This window comes from Culex pipiens, chromosome 2 (assembly GCF_016801865.2).
Source record: "Culex pipiens pallens isolate TS chromosome 2, TS_CPP_V2, whole genome shotgun sequence".
NCBI classification, from domain to species: domain Eukaryota; kingdom Metazoa; phylum Arthropoda; class Insecta; order Diptera; family Culicidae; genus Culex; species Culex pipiens.
Window position 1 is genome coordinate 83,977,125 of NC_068938.1, and position 11,234 is coordinate 83,988,358.

General features: G+C 35.0%; 1 protein-coding gene across 1 annotated transcript in view; it reads right to left on the minus strand.

Annotated features, from left to right (window-relative positions):
- Positions 1–10,394, minus strand: part of LOC120426261 (paired box pox-neuro protein) — a 166,901-nt gene extending 156,507 nt beyond the window's left edge. The window contains exon 1 of the mRNA XM_052707943.1: positions 9,956–10,394. The gene's annotated coding sequence lies outside the window, so the exon portion shown is untranslated. The remainder of the gene's footprint in view (positions 1–9,955) is intronic.
- Between the last annotated feature and the right edge of the window lie 840 nt (positions 10,395–11,234).

Sequence of the window (11,234 nt, forward strand, 5' to 3'; positions counted from 1 at the left end):
CTTTTTTGGGAACGTGCACACAGGTTGCACCAACCCCGTGAAAAGGGGCCGGGAGTTGGATGCCTTCGAAAGGAGAGAAGGAAAAGCTTAACTTGGCTCAGGTAATAAAACTGTTTTAATTCGGATAATTTCATATTTTATTCATCGTGATGATTTGAATATTTAACACATATAAGACGAAAAGTGAGTGGAAAGTGGAAAGTTGACTGAAAAGTTGCAACTATGTTATGACGACTAGACTTGAAATAGGGGTTGGTTTGAATTGTTTGTGAGTTGGGTTTGAACTTAAGTTGTTGAAAGGTTCAAATGGTGTCATTATTTACTTCATTTAGGGTGGATTAGATTCACATACGTTTCATAAGTGGTAGATTGAGAGTACAATCTCTTCAAGTCTGTTCCCTTCAGGAACTGGGAAAGATTTATTTCAATTTTAATTTATAAAAATGTTATTTTTGCTCAATGTGCGCAAAGTTGAAACGTAAGTTTACAGATACTTTACAACTGCTTTATTTCGATAAGGCTGCACTTAACAATTAAATGCTCCTTTATTCGAGATGAGATCACTCAAGTGCAGTAGTCTTTTTGTCCCCGCGTCCAAAGTTTCATTCATGTGACCACATGCACCTAACAAACAAAAAGCCTTGATTCAGGTGCACCCAGATTTACGAGCGGGGTCCCCATTCTGTGCTACGATAAATACAGAAGCACAGCACTTGCAGTGCTACTATTTACGTAGATTCTGAGCTCCAGTCCCAGCAACACTCATTAAAACGTGTTTATTAATTTATGTTTTATTTTACTATCATTAAAAGATAATTAAACCGAATAACAAGCCAACCATTTACCATTTTCCAGTCACTGTCACTGTAAACACACACACAACCACACAGATTTTAATATCCATTTGAGAGGCCCACTGGACCAGCGCTGCTTCCCTTTTGGACACAACCCTTTTTTTCGCAGCATCGAAACAAGGCTCGAAACCAACCAGAGGAGAAGACGGCAGCGAGGGGGACTACAGAAAATGATATAAAACGTGTCAGCGTAGATTGGAAGCATCATCAGAGCCTCGACACTCGGAAACAAAGACTCGCCATGGTCAACGAGCGACAACCGGGCAAGCTTCCAGAATCGGAAAAGAGATAAACATTTACGATTTCTTACGCATTTATATCATTTTATACACTGCGCGGGCTTGTTCATTTCGTCAATTTGATGCCCTCGGAGGAGAGCCGAGGGTGCTGTTGATCATCCTCGGTTTGGGCTTCTGGCCCCGTGTTGATCATCCTGGGGCCTACAGCTTCTTGAAGCTCTCCTTGACACCGGAGCTACCAAGCTGGAAAACTTCGCTGTGGTGATGCTCTGAGATTTCGTTGATCAAGTTTAGATTAAATTGGTTGAAATTCAAACACGAGCTTCTTTTTTATTATTATTGGATTTGTATCAATATTACATAAAATTCCCTCAAAAACGGAACCGTTTACAGAATCATAGAAAATCGATATTTGAACATCTCAAATAATTCGCTCTAAAATTAATCGTTTCCTGTGAAAATAAAAAAAAAACATTAACCCCTTAAATCTACAAATCCGGAGCACTTTTCTCTTAAACAAAACTGAGTTCCAGAAATTTTCAACAACATAATGGCTTCAAGCTCTGATCCCAATAAAACTTATACTTGATTATGATTAAGTAAATTGTATGATTTAATTGTTGAATTATCAGTAAGCAATAAGAAGGAAGTACAATAACATCTCACAATTATGTAACAGGTAATGTTTATTCAAAGCTTTGATGAATTTTGATGCAATAGTTTAAAAATTCAGTATTCCTTTGAAAAACTTAACTACACAGTAAAAAAACATGGTAAAATTGCATCTAAAAAGGGGTACATCTTTTATGTCAGAAAAAAGCTTTAATTTTACCTCAAATGATGTGTAAATTTACATCTGGCAGACGCTAGGAAAAAATATCTGTAATCCCAAAAAAAATATCAAACCGGCGATAGTTATATCTAGCTTACTAAGTCCGCGCCCCAACCCGCACGGCCAACTCGCCGCTGTGAAAACTAGACGATCAAAGCCAATGTACCTCTATGTGCTCCGTACATTGTATACTGTATTTACTGCATATACGGTACATAGAGGTATATACTATAGTGAAATTCGTGAAATTTAACAATTTCCTTGAAATCAAGTGAAATTCAAGGATTTTCGGAAATCAAATATACTAAATATTTTACCCACAAAGGAAATAGCTTGAAAACATGAAATATACTTTTTGAAATCTAAAATTTAACTCTAATGTTTAAAAAAGGACCTCAATTATTGAAATAGCGTTGTTAAAACATTTAAAAGAAATGAATGTTTTGAATACCTAATTAAAGTAAAAAGTTATTGAAATAAAAAAACAAACTTCATATTCGGAATCGTCAAATAATCCTAAAATGAGGAAAGAAAGATTGCAGTATGGCTAATGCAAATTTATTTAATGTTTCTGTCTCACCAACACCAGATAAATTAGGAGAAAGGTAAAAAAAAATATGCCAGAAATAAAAAAAAATCATTGAAAATAAGTTAAATCGGTTGTAAACATTGTATTTTGTTTTTTTTTGCGTTTTAAATTTAATTTGGCACTCAATTTAGTTCTCAATTTTTAAATTTTTTTTTTGCACAGTAGCATGTAACTCTAAAAATTTAAAAAGCATCAATTGATAATTTTTGCTTCAAATAAAATAAAAAATGGTTCATATTTGATAGTTTTATAAAGCTTTTTTTTTATAGACAAAAACAATGTTTTTTTCTAAATTCTTTGAAACGTTTAGTAAAAATAAAAGTGCAATTGACTGAAAATAAATGCATTTTCCAGCATTTGTTGTCTCTTTTATCACGACTGGTTTCGCTCAAAATCATTTTGAATACAAGTCAAAGTTCAATGTACAGTTTGGCAAAGAGTTCTCCACGACAATTTTTGCTCAATTTTGGAGAATTAATGGTAGTGTTTAATGTGCTAGGTAAAATCCGTATGATAGCAATTTGAAAAACATTTCATTTTCACGGTAGAATTCCAAAAGAAAATTCAAACTTGGTTAATTCAAGATTGAAATACTTCAGCTTTATTAATTTAAAAAAATCAGCCCTTTCTGAATAATAGAACTTTTTCTTTTAGTCCCCTGAAATTTCCACGAATTTTGAAGATTTGATTTGATGGTTCCCGTGAAAAATCACTTAGCTTGGATGCTTTATTTATAATTAAGTATACAAAAAAATTACCGGTAGTATAACCTGAGATTTTATAAGTTAGTTTAGCGTATTTCAAGCTGCGTGAAATTTCGGTGAAATTCTGTGTTTTCGGATCGTGGTCCCAGTGAAAATTGATTTTTTAAGAGTGAAAAATCACTAAGCTTAGTCATTTGCAATTAAATATTTAACATTTCCTTTTAGAATGATTTTTAAAATTGTGTTTGACAATATTTTCTTATTTACAAAAAAAAAAAAATTTTAAATCATATCTTTGGTACCAGATTTTGCATCATCTTAAACTCTAGCACAAAAGATGCCTTTTTAGGTTCCATTAAACATCAACATAATCTAAAATAAAAAAGTACATATTTTGAGTTTCCAAGTTTAAGTCATAAAAAGTAAAACTAAAATCAAAACGTACGACTTTGCCGAAGACCGAGATTTTTTTTCAGTTTTTAAAATAATCACATATCTATTTTGTATGACCAGCCCACAAAATTGTATGGAGCCTTGTATGGAAAGACGAATGATACAAAATGGCTATTTTTAAATAGCATGGACAAATTTTCATCAAAATCAAAATAACAAAATAAAAAATCTCGGAAAAGGTCAATTTCAAGATAATTACTCATTGTTTTGAGTATTTTAACAAATTAACACAAAACCAGAAATGGATATCATTTTTTTATATTTGTCTAACTTTGTAGAAGTTTCCTCATAGATCATTAATAAACCACGTGGACACTTTTTTGGAAATCTTAAAGCCAAAATCATTTTTTTGAATGGATCGTGGATAACCGCCAAACATAACAAAAATCAACCGTGTAACAGATAAATCGTGAACCAGATTGTCCAGCTCGGTAGTCCGCGTGTTAAAGGTTTCGAAGGTCTCAAGCGCTAGGGGAGGACAACCCAGCGCGTTCAATTCCAACTCTTTTAATTGTTTTTTCGTCTCCTGGTTTTGTCGTTGTCGCCGTCGTCGTCGTTGTCTTCTTCACCCGGCAAGACAGAGTCTACAAAACGCTCTTTCAGGTTTATTTTCATTCATAAAATTAATGTTTGCTGCCGCGTGATGTTGTTGACGTTCGTCGTCAAGCAAACCTCACGAAAAAAAGGAGGGACGAGCCGCGGCTTGATTTTGGGAGCCCGATTTGGGACGACCGGGATGTTCCTCAGTAGCAGCAGCAGTAGTGACCATTTTTACGGCCTTCTCGTGGAGTTGAATGAAATTTCATATTTCCGCTAGATTCGGAGAAAATCAGGAGAGATACCCGGGTGAAGTCACGACGCGAGCTACGTACAGAGATCCGTTGATGACCGTTGATCCGACCTGCTGGAAAAAAAGGGTTTCGGTAGCTTATGCGTCCGATTTCATTCAGGCGTCTAATTGATTTTAATTTCCTCCCTCGGACGAGAAAGAGAGTGTTACAAATTATGGCAACCGTTGGGATACTGTTAAAATTTAAGTACTCCTACCAACTGCGAGATGCGAGAGTTCGCAGCACAAACAAAAACAAGTAGTTGGTAATGTTCCCTGATTTTTCAACGTTGTTGTGTTACCCTAGTTGAAACACGAAACACGGGAAAATCGGGGGCAAAAACGTTCACTAATTAACGCCGAATCCGCACAATTCTCAGCGCCAAGCGCTGGGCCCGAGTGTTGGGCTTAATTTCAAACGGATCTGCAATTTCTCACAATTTTCAAGATCGTTTAGTGGCGATAAAATGTTCACAAACCTTAGGCTAATAAAATTGCGAATTAAATTAGCATACCACGGAGATGTGGCGGCTGAATGTGGTGATGCCTTTGCTGGGTTAGACATTTTTCACGAATCATTTGAACTTCACGTGGCGCGGTATGTGTCCGTAATGGTGCTTCAAATGGAGTACCTTTGTTAGTTTAGCTAATTCAAGATCACAATAAGAATTATTTTTGTTTTTTTGAAATACCGTAATCTGGGGTGAATCGGGACTACAGTCTGAATAGGGACAGCAGTTTTTAGAGCTCTTAAAGCTTTTAAATTTGGAAATGGATGTACACATTTTGTTGGCCTGAGTCTGTTCTAACCGAAACCAACCAGAAAAATCAAAATATTGTGCTCCAACATGGTTAAAACTGCTGTCCCAATTCGCCCCATGTGTCCCGATTGACCCCAGTTTACGGTACACTTGATCATATAAAAAAACCATCATTCAGGACCAACTTTTTACATTTTGACGCAAAATTGTCACACAAAATTGGATCGCAATTTCAATTGGTAGTCTTTATTATTTTTTTTTACTTAATCAGTAATGATGCAAAATTTTAATGAGTTCAGTAATATAGCAGGACAGATACAACAAACAGATTTAATTGCAAATATAAAACGATAACTCAACTCACTCACTTCCACGAAAGGATGCAACTTCATAAAATTATCTTTTTTCGCTAAAAATTGGCTGAAAACACCGAAGCTAATACGCGTTACATGCCGCTTGACCGTTGGCCAAACACGATTCGCCACCGCACGCCAGACGGCCAAGTTTTGCCGGCGGTGTTAATCTCCGCTTTCCACACAGTTTGAGTTTGAAAAGTTGAGAAAACAATTTTCCTATGTGTTTGTAGCTTCAAATGCACTCCAACCTTCGAGGACGCGAGTACGTGCGCAGCCAAAAATCGGCGAAAAACCACCCAAAACCACAACCAACAAAAAAAAGGTTAAAAAGTATTATGTCTGGATTAGCATAATACAAGGGTAGTTTACACTGTACGTCCATAATTATGCAAATTGATCCGTGGCGGCGGCGAGGTAGACCTCGTGGTCAGTGAGCGAAACCAGATGAAGGACGTGGCGAAGGCAGGGTTAGGTGTTGCTGATTGAATTGGTTTATTTTGTTTTAGTTTTAAGAATATTTAGCGAGTTTTGTATCCTGAACAACCAACATTTGAAATAATGTTTAGAAAAACCTTTTCCTTTTACAATAATGTTTTTCAATTTTTTTTAATTTCTCACATGCTTACTAATCGTATCTAGAGTTATTTTAAAAAAGGTTATGGGATTTCCCATGTTTATTTGATCATATTGAATAAAGCCCTAGATATTTTTATTTTTTAAGAGACTGATAAATCGCCTGAATTTCAATCTACTGATAATTTACGTTTCTTTGAAAGCTTTTGCCGGGATCTAAGAATTCCAAAAAGTGTACCCGTAATGCTATGCTATGCTATGCTATGCTATCTAAGAATTCCAAAAAGTGTTTATGGATGGTCCCATAATCGAAAACTAAAAATACATCCCTTACAATAGGCCATCTATAAACTACTTGGAAACTTTTGAGGGAGAGCTGGCGATTGTTCACGCTCCATACAAAAAAAAACATTGTGGTTTGGTTGAGCGTTTTAGCAGAATGCATTACTATGAATACAAAGAGACGAGTTGTTCCTTTTAATTCCGCTTTATATTTTTTTAATATCTTGACAGATACGTATTTCGTCTACTACTTGCAGACTTCATCAGTGTTCTGTTCTCGACTATTAAAAAAAATATATAGCGGAATTAAAGGGAACAACTCGTCTCTTTGTATTCATAAAAAAACAGTTTGAGATTTCCAAAAAAATGACTACGTGGTTTATGGAAGGTTCCTAATATAGTAATGGCTATCAATAAGATGTTTTTAAAGCAAAATAACTTAAGAGAAACTTACTCGAATAGAATTGAATAATGCGTAAATTAGTAATCGTTCCCAATACCTTGCAATGCGTAACTTTTTTTTTCAAATATGTATTTAAAAAATCTACACGATATAATTAGAACGTGTAAACACAGTTTTCAAAACCAATTCCGTGAATAAAATATTAATTGATGGGGAACAAAACTTGATAACACATTCTCAAGCGATTTAAATAAATTATAATTTCTGCAAGTTACAACTCAAACTGCCATAGCTCCAAATAATCGCTGTTTTCGGGATTTTTCATAGGCAGAAATTTAATGAAAAGCCATATATTCCGGAAAACAGCAAAAAATCCGATGGTAAAATCGCATGCAAAAGCATACACATCACCTTTGTGAGCAAAAGCATGTAATATTGTATGAAAAAACGTGTACACAAAAAAGCATGTACAAAAGAAAAATAAATAGATTTTGCACACCCTAAAAATAACATCAATCTAGTGAGAGACATATCCAGATTACCAAGTCCACGCCCCAACCGTCTCGGCTATCTCACCTTTTTGAAAATGCTGTGCTCAACGCCGATGTACCAGTAGGTTTCCCGTACGTCGTATACTGAATTAACTGTAAACTATGTATGGGGAACGTACAGCTACATCGGTGTTAATCCAACTAATTTCACAGCGGCGAGATAGCTGAGACGGTTGGGGCGCGGACTTGGTAATCTGGATATGACTCTCACCAGATTGATGTTATTTTTGGGGTGTGCAAAATTTATTTATTTTTCTTTTGTACATGCTTTTTGTGTGCACGTTTTCTCATACAATATTACATGCTTTTGCTCACAAAGGTGATGTGCATTTTTGCATGCGATTTTACACAGAAATTTTTTACTGAGAACATTTTGAACAAAATTGAAAATTGGCTCATTTTCTCTCGATAAAATTAGAATATCTCAGCCTGGACTAGAACTACAATTTTAGGCTTTCAAATCATGAATCTTGAATTTAAAATTTTCGAAATATTTATCATGAATTATTTATTAGTTGCTTAGATATTGCCACTAGAAAAATGGCTGGCTGTTTGCTAAGACATGTAAAACTTAAATTTTTCTGTTCCTTTCGGTTTTATTCACAACCAGAGTTCCAATCTCAAATGTTTCTAAGACAAATTTAAAAATTGTTTTACTCATGGACACTATATGTTAAAATAAAAATACTGACATTTTTTGAAAAAATCAAACTTTTTTCTTGAAAACTGCGCACTGTATCAAAATGTCTTAAAGAACTTTTTGATTGCAAATTTGATTCTACAATCAAATCTTATGTTAACGAAATTTTAAGTAAATGTTCTATTTTTTCCCATTTTTTATTTTTGTTTTGTCCCTTGAAAAATAAAAAAAATTAAAAATAAAATTGTACTGATTTGAACCAATTGATTGAAAAAGTAAAATTTAAAATCAGCCACATTTTTTCCATGTGGTTTTTTTTCTGAAATAATCTAAATAATCTTCATGTGACTTTTTTCGGAAATAATCTAAATAATCTTCATCTGTACCTACAACTTTGTTTTGTGTCTTGATTAGAAAATTTGTACAAAAGATACAGATTTTCGAATACTTACGAACCGTTTTTGAATAGCCAATAGTAAAAAAAATATGGTACCTTGTATGGACACAAATTGACACAAATAGGCTTTTTTGGCCATAATGAAGGATCCCAAAAAAAAACCCAAATAAAATCAATTTCCGAATTGAATTCCAAAAGAATTGCACAAATAAGAAAATACAAAATTCGAACCAAAACAAATTATTTGTTCATCATTCGATTATTCGAAGTTTCTAAATCCCTTCAGATGAACAAACTTCGGATGATCGAAAGTTCGGTTGAACTTTATTTCTTTCAGAGTGTATTATAAAAAAAGATAACAAAAATGTCCATACAATTTTAACGATTTCTTTTAATGATACAGTTGTATTGATTTTTTATGTCGGGAAATTCATTTCAGCACAAAAAATATACTTATATACTTAATTTTTTTCCCGAATTTGGTAGTTGAAAAATCGTTAAAGTTAAGATCGGTAAACCATCTGTCAAAATGAACAAAATTTTACCGAATTTCGGTTATACGATGAACAATAATGAGTTTTATTACCGAATTTCAATAACGAATTCGGTTATCTTTAGTTTACCGAACTGTTAAGCAGTTGAAAATTCTGTTAACTTTACCGAATTCGGTAAAAAAATCTAAGTGAGTAGATTTGTTAATTTATTAAGCTAATTTTTAACGATGTTTCTTAATTAAGAGCAAAAAACTGATAAAAAGATATTCAATGTTAAACATCATTTAAAGGCAAACAAAAATCATATCGCAGCACTGCCTCACGAAAAAACCAAGCACCTTATTTAAGATTTAAGACCAAATTTTATGACAACTGACATACAATACGAATCAAGCATTGAAACATTGAAAAAATATATATATATTTTTAGACCATCAAAAATCCACATGACTTTAAATGAGAAGAAACATTTCATACAAATAAATATATCTTATTACGAGTCCTAGAAAATACTGGTAATTTAATGTTAAGTGATAATTTTAATGTCAGGGAAAAATATTATAACGTTTTTTTTTCGTTTGTTCAACTTGAGGAAGTTTTGATCCAGTTTTCCAAAAATAATGGCATTAATCAAAACATATTCAAATCAAGAAATAAAACTTGTAAGTTTTTAACCTTATAAAATTCTGAAGAATACACGGAGAAAAAAGAGTTCCCAAAATCGTGAACAAGCGTTCATGAAAATGAGAACCTCGAACAAAGTGTTCAAATTCCATGGTACGATTTTGAAAAACGTACCATGAAATTTGAACACTTTGTTCGTGGTTCCCATTTTCATGAACGCTTGTTCATGATTTTGGAAACTCTTTTTTCTCCGTGTAGAGACTTAATAAAGTATTAAAAAATGGAAATAGGCCAAATCCTATATTTAATAAAACACTAAAGATAAACTGAAACTTGCTTTTCCTACTTTTTTGTTTTGACTCAAAGCTACGTACCTTCTATCCACGATCAATCTATAAGTTTGTTATCACTTCCGAATCACTAAATTTGTTCCGTTGCACAATCAAACTAGTTCAGGTAGTTTCTCACAATGTATTTATCAGCTGTTTTTATCCTTCAAACCCCCTTCAGCTTAACCTTAATCCTCATGATAATGAAGTCTGGAACAATTTGCACAACTCGGCTCACTATCACTTTTATCTTCCTTCACTCAGGTGGATCTTGTATAACCGTCACACGTACGAACCTAAACTCGTCAAACTCACTTCCGAACTCCGAATTCCGGTGTGGCACTGCCTGTCCGCGCGCGCGTCCGTATCAATTCACAGTGTGACGACCCAAGTCCCGGTAGCGGAACCTCACGTCGCGGCGCCCCAGAACAACAACAACAAATCGCGCGCGTGACGCAAAGAGAGCACACGAGCAAAAGGAACCCAAAACGCTCCGTCTCACAATCTCGACTGAAGGCAAGGCCGGCTGCGAGCGAAGAAGAGGCACCAAACGTGGAACAGTCGTCGTCGTCGTGGTTGGACTCAACAGCAGAAAAAAGAGCGTGCCTGGTAGGCTAGGACTTAGCGTAAACGAGTGAGAGAGCATGAGAAAAGTGGGGTGAGAAAACGAGACAACTCGATGAGCTTGGGAGCATGACAGGACAAGCAGCAGCAGTATGTGGAAGAGGGCGCAACGTGTGACGGTTTTCTGCATGGTATAGGTCATCTCACCCTACCGTTGGAGAAAGGGGTTGGTGTTGATGGCACCACCAACCATGGAATGGAACGGCATGGCATGGCGTGGCAGATCGGACTAGAAAAGGGTGGTAGAGAGAAGACGAGCCCAATATGCGTGATGCTTCTTTTCTGCTTGCTTCGCGGTATGTGCGGCGCTTCATGGGAGTTTTTCAATTTGTTTGTGTTCGCCCTTTTTGGTTATCAACGTCGTAGTTTTGCTCTTTTTTTCTGTGAGATTCCTCACTTGGTTGTCTATCGGTTGTAAGGAGAGGGGGTGGTCAACTGGAGGGCTTGATATGATTATGTAGGACTGTTTTCGTTGAAAATTATGTTCTGAATAAAACCTGATTAATTACCAGCATTACATTAACTAACATTCAATAATGACCTGCAAACAGGAAAATAGTGGTGATTTCGTTACTTATCTCAATATTAACATTATTTCTAAATCTTGCTACACGATACGATCATCAAAAACATTTATTACACCGACCAACAAAATTTCTGCGCAGGCTCAACTAACGGTGCGGTTCGGTTCTCCTACAAA